The following is a 13,760-nucleotide window of genomic DNA, read 5'->3' on the forward strand; positions in this document are numbered from 1 at the left end:
CTCTTTGGGGGGGGCAGGCTGCAGTGCATACATTTTTACGCATTGAACTGCTAACACATAAAAATGTATGCTAATGTTCCTGCACAAGCGGGAATGCATAAATGTAGGCAATGCCTGAAAACTCCTTGAGTGACACAGGAGCTGTGCATGTGCTGTAAAATATCTTTTTCATCTGAGCTTTGTTGGGGGAGGAACAACTTCTTGTCACCCTATTAGCAACATGCTGCTAAGGTTATCCCACTACCCTAAATTTCACTACAATACCCCTTAAAGGAGTCACCAGGCAAATGAGAGGCCAATTTACTTGGGGCTTTCTCCTGCCCCTTGCAGCAGCCTGTCCCATGCTGACCGCTCCATTTCCAGCCACCAGCCCAGGGTCCCCACATGGTGCAGAGGATGACCTCAGTCATCTTTACTAAAGCACCACTGTCGACCAAGCCCACATTGTATGGTGTACCGCACCTGCACAGTAAGCTATGGACAACATGGCCTCGATTGACAGCAGTGCAGTAGAGGATGCCTGGTGAGACACCATATGGGGACCCAGGGCCAGCTGGCTGAGAGCTGCAGCATGGGACATGTCAGCTGCAATGGGCTGGAGAAAGCCCCAGGTAAGAAAATCAGCTTTCATGTTTGCCTGACACATGTTGGCTGTGAGTCAGTCCTGTAAGTGCTTGTGTATGCCTAGTTGATTTTCCACCAGAACTTGTGGAACTTGATTAGATGTAGTAAGATCCCTTCATGCATCCTGGGGTGACCAGTCACCCTTCCAGAATCTTTGCCATGATCAAAGGTCTGAAGATTGGCTGTCTCCAGCCATCATGAGATCTAGATATCCAGTTCCACCTCCTGATTAAAAGCCTCACATCACTTAAGGTAACCATACACTAGTCGATTTGCCATCATATTTGACCAACAGATCACTCTGATCACATCTGATCAGAGGGATTGTATGGCTGCCTTTACTGCAAATTTTGAATCAATTTCAGCCTGAAACCAATTCACCATCTGCTGAGCACTCTATTTGTACTTCTGCTGTCACTGCAGTGACACAGGAAGTTATACATGAATGCCAGGATGCAGAAGGTGATGGGAGAATATGCCATCTGGGAGGTGATGCAGAGAAGATGTCAGGAGCCAGCTTCAACTAATGCCTGCATCGCTCATATGCTGCTAGCAACGCGCTCAATAGCCGCAGGCGATCGACTGTAATTTCCTGCAGGAGTGATCGCCAGGAGCAATCTATTTTAAGACAAAATAGATCAAAGTTTAGTGTGAATGATGTGACAGAAGATTTGATTCCAGTGATTGAATCTGCTGTCAATTGGTGGGTAATCAGCTAGTGTATGGCCAGCTTTAGTGTTTCTCTTGCAACACCCAAAGTAGATAAAGCTTGGCCCAGTCTTTGTTTGTTAACCTTGACAGCAGGTGAGTCTTTATTGTGTGGATGTATGCCTAGGCTGCCAGGCAGGCTTACCTGCTGCTTTTACTATGATGGCCTTAACTTGCACTCTCCAGTGGCTCCCAAAAGGAACCTTGAGCAAGAGGTATATGGAGGCCATTTCCTTTTAAATATTTGCCTGGCAGTTATGTTCTTTAGTTCCAGTAGTGTCTAGTTTAGCTGCATGCTTGTTCAAGGTCTATGGTTAAAAGTATTATGAGACAGAGGATCAGCAGGACAACCAGGCAACTGGTATTTGAAGAAATAAACATGGCAGCCTCCGCATACCTCACTTCATACGGCCGGGTTTTTAAAGCTGTTTCCATATGTTTCCATGGCAGCACAGTCGGGTTAAGTCCCACCCACTTGACCCCTATAGGACCATCCTATAAATTTCTCCCTTTAGCTCCCCCCCCCTGTAATCTTTTTGTCCTCGTATCACCTGACTCTTAGGATCATCCTGCTGAACGAAAGTTTACCAAAAAAGTTTACAGCAACTCCCTAACTTTTACCCTCCATCAGGTCTGGCCTCGCCTGTATGAAGTCCCCAGCACAGAGTTTAAATAACTCACCGCTCGGGGAAAGAACCGCTGCTGGCCGCGGGCATGGGACTGTAAGGTAAATCCTTCTTGGCTCCCTCAGGTACGTCTGCCGGCGTTTCGCCGTATGGCTGCTCTGCTTTTGCTCTGCTTCCGCGTTAGGGGTGGTGGGCGGAGAGGCGTGCGCTCCATCTGCGGCTCAAGCCGTGGTTCAGCCGACTTCCGGTTTCCGCCCAGCGGCGATGTCATCCGGACTCTAAACCTATTGCTGCGCGATACTGCCCCCCTCCCACATATCAGTCACGTGAGCGCAGCAAAGTATTCAGCGCTGGTGATTGGTGAAAGGAAGGAGGGAGGGGGTATTTAAACCTGCCGGCGCGACCTACTAGGTGGCTGCAGTATGGAGGAGACCTTGCCGAATTACGCTGCGGAGCTGCTGCTGCAAGCACAAGGATTTCCCTACATTGTATCTGGTTAGATTAAGCTTATTGGTGATGACTTGAAATGTGAAAACTTGCATGTATAGCTTGTTTACTCAGTACACATTGTTTATTGTTACAGCAGATGCTGTAGGTATGGAGCAGGAGCAGCCACAGACAAGTGACCAGTCTAGAGCTATTAGGTAGGAAGGGGGGGGGAGTTGAGAAGTATATTTGTTTCAGGAGAGCGCTGAACTGACATCTGCTCTTATGTCTCAACAGCCCTATTAAAGAGACAGAGCATAGATCGAGCAGATCTGATCAACGACAGTCAAGATCACGATCTTGCCAACGCAAGAAACCTAAGAAGGCTCATTCTAGATCAAGGAGTAGATCATGCTCCAGAAGACGCTCACCATCTAGAAGACATTATTATAGTAGATCTCCCAGCAGACACCGCTCATCCAGGAAAAAGTGCTGGGCATGTGGCGATTACGCCTTACCTGGGAAATTAGTGTGTCAATCCTGCTTTCAAACTATGGCAAGAGAACAGGAACCACCTAAAGACATAGCCACAATGATCAAAGAGGCTGTACAGGAGTCGATGAACACTTATATTGCCTCACTACCACCTAATCAACCACCTCAGTCGGAATCAGTAACAACACAGCCGGGCCCATCACACTCGGATACGGAGACAGAGGCCGCTGAAATTGGATTCAATTTTAATCTGGTGCAACCTTATATAACAGCAATCAGAGACGCAATAGAATGGCAAGAGGAACAGGAACCGTCTACAAGTACTCAGAAGGAATACTATCCACACTTAAAGAAGTCAGTAAAGCCTTTTCCCCTGATGGACGTGATTCATGAAATAATGCTAGAGGAATGGAAAAAAACAGAAAAGAAAACCGTTTTATCTAACAGATTCAATAAACTCTATCCCATGGATGAAACTAAGTTGAATGCACTAGATGAACCTCCAAAAGTAGATGCTTCCGTAGTTGGATTAGCGAAGCACGTAACGCTACCCAGGGATGACGCCGCTTCTTTTAAAGATCCTATGGAAAGGAAAATTGACGCAGAATTCAAAAGATCGTATATGGCTTCAGGAAGTGCATGTAAGCCGGCAATAGCCTTAACATCTGTGGCAGAAGCACTGAGAGTATGGATACAAAATATAGAAGACGCATTAAGATCTGACACAGACAGACACTATTATCGCAGCCCTGGACGATGTTAAATTAACAGCAGATTTTGTGGGAAAAGCGGCGGTCGATGTGTTGAAGTGCTCTACGAAGTCTATGCTCCATGCAGTAATGGCCAAGAGGGCGCTATGGCTGAAGAGTTGGTCTGCGGATTCCAATTCGAAACAAGATTGGTGTAAAATTCCGTATGATGGGAAGAATTTGTTTGGTGAAGAAATGGATGCGGCCATTAAGAAAGTTACGGGGGGCAAATCGGGTTTGATCCCACAGGACCGCAGGAACAGAAGATCTACGTTCCAGAGAAACACCTACCAGTCTAGATACAAGACCAATATATCTTATAGACCTACACGTGACTTTAAAAAGAATTGGCAAAGTTCCCACTCTACACTTTTGAAATTAAATCGACAAAAGAAAGCCGGACAAGCCACAGCCTCCCAGAAGTCATTTTGATGTCCCGCCCGTCCAGACATCACCAGTAGGTGGCAGACTACAGGCCTTCAAGAATGTCTGGGCGGAGAAAATCAGCGACCAATGGGTGAAAGAGACGATAGCCCAAGGTCATCAGTGGAAATTCAAGAATATACCTCCAGATATGTTCGTCCGCACAAGCATACCGAGAGACAAGAACAAGAGAGAAACCCTATGGAAATATGTACAGGAATTAACCACCCTGGCGTTCTGATTAAATCGCCAGGGTGGCTGCGGGAGGGTTTTTTTCAAATTAAAAAAAAAACTATTTCATGCAGCCAACTGAAAGTTGGCTGCATGAAAGCCCACTAGAGGGCGCTCCGGAGGCGATCTTCCGATCGCCTCCGGCGCCCAGAATAAACAAGGAAGGCCGCAATGAGCGGCCTTCCTTGTTTTGCTTATATCGTCGCCATAGCGACGAGCGGAGTGACGTCATCGACGTCAGCCGACGTCCTGACGTCAGCCGCCTCCGATCCAGCCCTTGGCGCTGGCCGGAACTTTTTGTTCCGGCTGCGCAGGGCTCAGGCGGCTAGGGGGGCCCTCTTTCGCCGCTGCTCGCGGCGAATCGCCGCAGAGCGGCGGCGATCAGGCAGCACACGCGGCTGGCAAAGTGCCGGCTGCGTGTGCTGCTTTTTATTTGATTAAAATCGGCCCAGCAGGGCCTGAGCGGCGACCTCCGGCGGTGTTGGACGAGCTCAGCTCGTCCAGACCGCTCAGGTGGTTAATTATGAAGGAGGCCGTAACAGAGGTCCCACTCAAAGAGAGAGGAATGGGAGTCTACTCACCTCTTTTCTTCGTCAAGAAAAAAACAGGAGACTTGAGGCCTGTAATGGATCTCAGAAAACTAAATTCTTTCATAGTCACGGAACACTTCAAAATGGAGACGTTACAAACCGTTGTGAAGGTATTGCTTGTCAAGGACTGGGCACTTTCAATAGACTTGGAGGATGCATATTTGCACATCCGAATCCATGCGGACTACCACAGATACTTGAGGTTCGCGGTAGGCAATCTACACCTGCAGTTTACATGCCTTCCCTTTGGAATCACGACAGCTCCCAGAACTTTCTCGAAGTTCCTACTGGCATTAGTAGAAACATTAAGAATCAAAGGCTTGAGGTTGCATCACTACCTGGACGATCTGTTACTATTACATCAGGATCAAGAAACCATAAAACAACACAAACACTTGCTACTGTCGGAACTACAGAGATTCGGCTGGAAAATAAACTTTGCCAAAAGCCAATTAGAACCGACAAGGGACATCTTGTTTCTAGGGGCACGTCTCCAGATGGAACACAATACAATCAGTCTACCAGAACAGAAGAAATTAGACATTCAGTCATTAAAGGGAAGGTTCAGGGAGGGTGGGTAAAAAATAAAAATCAATTTCCACTTACCTGGGGCTTCCTCCAGCCCGTGGCAGGCAGGAGGTGCCCTCGCCACTGCTCCGCAGGCTCCCGGTGGTCTCCGGTGGCCGACCCGACCTGGCCAGGCCGGCTGCCAGGTCGGGCTCTTCTGCGCTCCAAGGCCCGGAACTTCTGCGTCCCACGCCGGCGCTCTGACGTCATCGGACGTCCTCCGTGCTCTACTGCGCATGCGCAGTAGTTCTGCGCCTGCGCAGTAGAGCCCGGAGGATGTCCGATGACGTCAGAGCGCCTGCGTGGGACGCAGAAGTTCCGGGCCTTGGAGCGCAGAAGAGCCCGACCTGGCAGCCGGCCAGGTCGGGTCGGCCACCGGAGACCACCGGGAGCCTGCGGAGCGGCGGCGAGGGCACCTCCTGCCTGCCACGGGCTGGAGGAAGCCCCAGGTAAGTGGAAATTGATTTTTATTTTTTACCCACCCTCCCTGAACCTTTCCTTTAATACAGAATATGTTGAAAAACACAATAATAACAGCAAGGCAGTGCCTCAGTATATTGGGAACTCTAACATCCACTATCCCAATGGTGCGATGGGCACAATGGCATACCAGGCAGTGGCAGCTGGGATTTCTGCGCCAGTGGCAGAAAGGACAGATGAACCAACCGATTCTAGTAACAAAACAGATGCGAGACAGCCTGTCTTGGTGGCTAAAACTAGAAAACTTGTCAAAACCATTACTCATCCAGCAACCAAGGACGATCATACTTACTACCGACGCCAGCCAGAAGGGTTGGGGAGCACACCTAGAGTCATCCACAACGCAGGGAACATGGAAGCCGTGCAGGGAACACATACCAGCCAACATATTAGAGATCAGGGCAGCATTCCTGGCCCTTCTCAGTTTCAAAAACCAGATCCAGGGGGCAGATGTGACACTACGCATGGACAATCTGACGGCGGTCGCATACATCAAGAAGCGGGGGGGACAAGATCGAGGAGACTTCTCCAGGAGACTACTCCAATATTCTCATTTGCAGAGACTCACCTCAGAAGCCTAACAGCCATCTATATTCCGGGAGTACAGAACATCACTGCGGATTACTTGAGCAGAACACAGATAGACAACAACGAGTGGTCCCTGAACAGCAAAATATTTCAATGGATATGCGATCAGTTTGGCGATCCAGAAGTGGACTTGATGGCGACAGTGCACAACAACAAATGCGAGAGTTTTATATCCAGATGGAAAACACCGAAAGCGGAATCAGTGGACGCACTAGTAGCCCCATGGAGCTTCCTAACAGCTTATGTATTTCCTCCAGTCCCAGTGATTCACCGTTTACTGCAGAGACTGACACAGGAACAGGTAACGCTAATAGCAGTAATACCATTCTGGCCAAGAAGACCGTGGTTCCCACTACTGCTACAGTTGAAGATAGGAGAACCACTACTATTACCAATAGTGCCAAACCTGCTGTTACAAGGGCCGGGGTTTCATCCCAATCCAGCCATCTTAAAGTTAGCAGTGTGGAGATTGGGAGGAGGAAATTGGAGTCGATAGGATGCTCGACAGAGGTGATCCAGACGATTCTTAAAGCAAGAAAACCAACCACAAATGCTTCATATCAGAGAGTTTGGTCAAAATTCGAAGACTTTGCAGCACACCAGAATATAGACCCGCTCAAACCAAAAGTAACTGACGTCTTACTTTTCCTCCAGACGGGATTAGATAAAGGCCTAGGATACAATACACTCAAAGTACAAGTAACAGCACTGTCGGCCCTAACAGACCAGAGATGGGCATTACATCCCTTAGTGATCCAGTTCCTCAAAGGAGTGATGAAGCAAAAACCACTAATCAGGACGTTCTTTCCAAAATGGGATTTGCCCCTAGTGCTGGAAACCTTATCTAAGCCTCCATATCATCCATCTAGTGAGTGTTCTCTTACGCTTCTAACTCAAAAAACAGTGTTCCTGGTAGCCATAACATCCGCCCGAAGGGTGTCTGAGTTACAAGCTCTAGGCTGCCAGGAACCTGCACTAACCTTCTATACAGACAGAGTTGTGCTAAGGCCAATACAGCATTTCGTGCCTAAAGTTGCCTCTATCTATCACTTCAATCAAGAGTGGACACTACCAACCCTCTTTGAAGAAACCAACTCGGTACCCCATCCTTTAGATGTAGGAGATGTACTCAGGACTTATATTGAAAAAACAAAGGATTTACGTAAAACGGATAGACTGTTTATTATATCTGCAGGTTATAGGTCTGGCCAGCCAGCCTCATCACGTACTATAGCAAACTGGCTAATGAGCACCATTCAGAACTCATATAAAATCAATAACTTGGTGCCTCCGCAACAAGTGACAGCGCACTCTACAAGAGGCATGGCAGCCTCTTGGGCGGCATTTTGCAAGGTTTCTCCCGAGAAAATATGCCAAGCGGCCAACTGGTCGTCATTAAATACCTTTATGAGACACTACAGGGTTGACCCTGCGGTCAACTCCACTTTACAATTTGGATCCAGTGTGTTAACTGCTAATTTGAGTTAATTAAACTTTCAGCAGCACACTCATCCCTCCCTGTGTTTTATTGCTAGCGATCTCCCGACTGTGCTGCCATGGAAACATATGGAATACGGAAAATTGAATACTTACCTGACGGTAATTTTCCTTTCCAGATGTGTCCATGGCAGCACAGGGCTCCCTCCCTAGATTCGGTGATCCGAGTCAAAGATTAGAGGGGGGGGAGCTAAAGGGAGAAATTTATAGGATGGTCCTATAGGGGTCAAGTGGGTGGGACTTAACCCGACTGTGCTGCCATGGACACATCTGGAAAGGAAAATTACCGTCAGGTAAGTATTCAATTTTCCGTAATTGTCACCATAAATCAAATTTCAACAGCAACTGGTCTGAGTGTATTAACCTCCTGAGCGATAATCCCGAGCTGAGCTCGGGGTATGTCGCGCAGGAGGATTTCTCAGGCCCCGCTGGGCCGATTTGCATAATTTTTTTTTTGTTACACGCAGCTAGCACTTTGCTAGCTGCGTGTAACTTCCGATCGCCGCCGCTCGCCGCCGATCCGCCGCTACCCGCCGTTCCGCGCAGCCCCCCCCCCTCCCCAACCCCTTGCGCAGCCTGGCCAATCAGTGCCAGGCAGCGCTGAGGGGTGGATCGGAACTCCCTATGACGTCACGACGTCCATGACGTCGGTGACGTCATCCCGCCCCGTCGCCATGGCGACCAGGGAAGCCCAGCAGGAAATCCCGTTCTGAACGGGATTTCCTGCTTACTCTGATCGCCGAAGGCGATCGGAGTGGGTGGGGGGATGCCGCTGCGCTGCGGCTATCATGTAGCGAGCCCTGGGCTCGCTACATGATTTAAAAAATAAAAAAAATTAAAAAATAGTGCTGCGCCACCTCTTGGGCGATATAATTGTATCGCCCAGAGGGTTAAGTGAAAAAGATGCTAATCCTGCATTCAAAACATTTTGTTTCTGCTGTTATGATTTGGAGTTATTACATACTATAGGAGCACTGGCCCTAGTGCCAAACAGTGCCAAAAAGGTGAATGCTGGGAGTTCTTTTTATCTATAATCCTCCTCTTCCATTTATTTCCCTGCCTAGCTGATCACTTGTGTTTACAAGCAAGGCTGAGGTGACTCAGTGATTGGATGTGTAAATAAAAGACTCTGGGAGGAGGGCAGCTAATGAATACACAATGAGCAAGAGAGGGAGGGGGGGGGGGGGTGAACAAGTCAGGTAGGATATGATGTCAGCATTTGCTTGGCAAGATGGCCACTTGCCTAGAAAAGGATTTTCTGCTTTTCCTTTGTAAAATTCACAGGAATCATTACGTGGATAGCACAATACATCTGTTATGTAAGTAGAGGTAGTATTTATCTACTTATATATGTAGTTTTTATTTCTAGGTTAGCATGGGTGTCTCTTGTTCTAGGGCTGGATCTTGTTTCTCAGCTCCTATCCCAGGCTGCATGTTCTGTGGCATCTTCTGGATACAGGGGGTTGAAAATCAGGCATCATCCAGCCATATGTTTGCTTCCAGGTGCAGTGATTGGTTGCATGACAGTGCACTAATTTTGTGACTCCGCTGAAGGAGAAGCCGGCAGTGTGCAATGAGTGGAGTTTATTACCAGTGACAGGGAAACATTTAAGCTTCCCACATGTGCTTTGGAATTCTGGGGATAAGCATGGAGGTTGCGGCTCCTCTAAAAGGAAGGCCCACTCTGGCAGCAGTGGTGAGTGCAGAAGGAGCTTGCAGACTGAGGTTGGGCACTTTTTATTTTATCTACATTGTGTTCTCCCTATGCCTCTATCAGCCCAAGATAGAACAGAAGTCATGGTGGCCTGATCAGCTTGGGTCCAAAAAAATGTTGCCAATGCTTTGCTAAATTGCCACAAGACTGTTAAATCTTTTTCAACATTGTGGCAACAAACTTCCACTATGATGCAGGGTGTTAAAGCAGTAGGATCAGCCATACTATTCCAGGGGAAAAAACATAAGTGGATAAATACTTGATCTACTTACATAACACATGTATTGTACTGTCCACGTTTTGATTTCAGTGAATGTTATATAGTAAATGATGAGAATTCTGTTCCTGGTGGGGGCCATGTCTTTTGCCCACAGTAAAGGCTAACTAGTGATGTCATTTCTGCCCTTTACTTTTTTCTTGTCTCCCCCAATCACTGAGTCGCCTCAGCCTTGCTTGTAAACACAAGTGATTAGGGGATCAGGTTTCAGATAAGCAGCTGGCAGGGAAATAAAGGGAAGAGGAGGAATATATTATAGATAAAAAGAACCCCCAGCATGCAATTCTTTGGCACCGACTACTAAAGAGCCAGTGCTCCTAAGGTATATGATAACTCCAAATCATAACAGCAGAAAACGTTTTGAATGCAGGATTAGCATCTTTATCACTTAATACACTCAGACCAGTTGCTGTTGAAATTTGATTTTTATGGTGACAATCCTGCTTTGTCAGGAAGGAGATACATGATTTGTTTAAACGTTTTCAAGCAATCCTTTAATCCTCTTGTTCCCATTCCACCATTGCTGAACAGATTAGATTCTATTGCAGGCCTTTCTCGCCGTGAACTTTCAACCCTATACTACTTCGTTATTGGAGTAGGACAGTGTATATGGTCTTTGGAATAGATCTACTTTCTGAGGCAGTCTGATGGAGAGCAAGGAAGTCCCAATTTCTGTTTGGTCCTGAAGAGACTACAGAACAAAAGTATATTCTACAGAACAGATTAGAGGTATATCCGTTATCTGTTCAAAGCAAGGTGTGTTTGGGATTTGTGCAATATACACAATCTCTTCAATTTCTACACAGTGGAAGAATCTAGTTGTCTGTTCATACCTAGGTCGGCTAGGTGAGAAGTATCAATTTGCAAGCAGAAATTGGTCAACTGGTCAAGTGTCTGGAATGCCTCCTTATCTAGATGTTCTAAGGGCTCTGACTTGTCCATGAGGACATGGGTACTCTGAAGGACTCTATGGACAAGCATATCTAGAAATGGACCTATTTGGATGTTAAGTTAATCATGTTACATCAGATTCCCCCATTAGAATCTTATATGAAGTCTCTTCCCGTTATCCCCCAGATCTGATTTGGCAGATGAATGTATCCATGCCGCTGCTAAAACCATGGCTCTTTTAACCAGCTGGGCGTTACGGATGAGCCCAGCTCGTCCAGTAACGCCGCACTGGATTGCTCCGGCCCTAGTGGGCCGATTTGCATATTTATTTATTTTTTAAACCCGCAGCTAGCACTTTGCTAGCTGTGTGTTTCTCCAATTGCCGCTACCAGCCGTGAAAGAGGGCCTCCCCAGACCCCGTGCGCAGCCTGGCCAATCACCGCCAGGCTGCACTATGGGGTGGAGCGGGACTCCCCCTGACGTCACGATGTCATTCTGATTGTCGCCATGGCGATGGGGAAAGCCCATACAGGAAATCCTGTTCAGAACAGGATTTCCTGTTGGGAATATAGGGCGATCGGAGGGGCTGGGCGGACGCTGCACGGAGGGGGGAATCATGTAGCTAAGTACTCGTAATGCCCGTCAGGTGTGTTGAAGGCCGTCTTCCATTCATCGCCCTTTCTAATGCGGATCAGGTTGTATGCACCCCTCAGATCTAATTTCGAGAAGATCTTAGCGTCTGTGACCTACGTAAATAAACCGTCTATCAGTGGTAACGGATAACGATTCTTCACCGTGATTTTATTCAGGCCACGATGCAAGGCCGAAGACCTCCGTCTTTTTTCTTAACAAAAAAGAAACCGGCCCCCGCAGGGCGACCGGGAAGGCGAATGAACCCTTTGGCTAGATTGTCACGGATGTACTCCTGCATAGCCACTTTCTCCGGTCCCAAAAAAATTATACAGGTGACCCCTAGGGGCATACAACCGGCACGGAGATCGATGGGGCAATCGAAAGGGCGATGAGGAGGTAACCTATCAGCAGCCTTGGGACAGAATACATCCGAGAATTCGGAGTATTGCTCGGGAACACCCTCCACATGAACCTTGGTCTGACCTAATGTCACTTTCCTAGACACTGTTGGGAACAGAAGCCTGACCAACTAGTTAATTGTCCTGTAGCCCAATCAACCTGTGGCGAATGAAGCTGCAGCCAGGGCATACCTAGGACTATTGTGGAAGTAGTCATATGCAACACAAAAAAACTTAAACTCTCCCTGTGCAGTACCCCAGTAATGACTTCCACCTCTGGTGTCTGAGACAGCGGACGGTCCCTTTGTAGTGGGGAGTTGTCCACGGCAGTAACCTGGATAGGTGGTTTTACTGGGGTGAGGGGAATGCTCAACTTCTCTGCAAACTCGGTACTCATAAAATTAGCCGCGGAGCCTGAATCAACAAAGGCTTCCGTGGCTACAGATTTGTCCCCCCATGTAATCGTACAGGGAGGAGCAAACATTTTTCTTTTAGGGGTGTGAGTTGAGCGCCTAGGGTGTCACCCCTTACAACTCCTAGGCGGTAGCGTTTCCCGTCTTATTCTTATTCGGCTTAACGGGACAGTCTCGTACCCTATGCCCCCCCTTCACCACAGTACAAACAACTGTTCATACATTCTCCGTCTTCTCTCCACCTGGGTTAACTTAGACCGACCGATCTGCATCGGCTCAGGTGGAGGTAAGACCGGAGACGATGAGACAGAGGGAGATGGAGTTACTAGGGGTGCAGCAGGAGGCGCTGCGTAGGAAGTCAACCTGACACGATGACTGCCCCTAGTCTGGCTCTGATGGCGTAGCCTACGGTCGATTCGAATGGCCGATGAGATGGCCTCGGGTAAACTTAACATTAGGTCGGAGACCTCATCTGACAACCCAGACAGGAAGTAATCCAGCAGGGCATAGGTGTCAAACCTGGCTGTAACTGACCACCTACGAAATCGGCCGCGTACTCTTCGACTGGACCCTTGCCTTGCCGTAAAAGCTTGAGCTTCCGCTCAGAGGTCGCAGCAAGGTCTGGGTCGTCGTAAATTACTGCCATGGCCTTAAAGAATTCCTCTACTGAGGTCAGAGCTGTGTCTCTAGGGGGCAGGTTATATGCCCAGGTCTGAGAGTCACTGGCCAGTAAAGTTTTGATGAACGTGACTCTCTGGGCCTCAGTACCAGAGGATCGGGGTCTTAATTCAAAATATGATAACACTCTTCTCCTAAAATTGCGGAAGTCAGATCTGTGGCCAGAGAACCGTTCTGGAACGGGCATGCGTATGTCTGCGCTAGGAGGGGATCGCACTTCATCCACTGATGTCTGGAGGGTTTGGATGGACTCTGTCAGAGCCTCAATCAATGCTTTGTGTTCACCCAGCACTCAATTGACATTATCCACCGAAGTGGCAAGTTCACCCAGAGGACCAGTGCGTGCGTCCATTTTTTTGGAGGAGGAGGAGGAGGAGGAGGATGGAGGAGGGCATAGGTGTCAAACCTGGCTGTAACTGACCACCTACGAAATTCGGCCGCGTACTCTTCGACTGGACCCTTGCCTTGCCGTAAAAGCTTGAGCTTCCGCTCAGAGGTCGCAGCAAGGTCTGGGTCGTCGTAAATTACTGCCATGGCCTTAAAGAATTCCTCTACTGAGGTCAGAGCTGTGTCTCTAGGGGGCAGGTTATATGCCCAGGTCTGAGAGTCACTGGCCAGTAAAGTTTTGATGAACGTGACTCTCTGGGCCTCAGTACCAGAGGATCGGGGTCTTAATTCAAAATATGATAACACTCTTCGGAGGAGGAGGAGGAGGAGGAGGAGGAGGAGGAGGAGGAGGAGGAGGAGGAGGA

This window comes from Hyperolius riggenbachi, chromosome 4 (genome assembly GCF_040937935.1).
Source record: "Hyperolius riggenbachi isolate aHypRig1 chromosome 4, aHypRig1.pri, whole genome shotgun sequence".
Taxonomy (NCBI): domain Eukaryota; kingdom Metazoa; phylum Chordata; class Amphibia; order Anura; family Hyperoliidae; genus Hyperolius; species Hyperolius riggenbachi.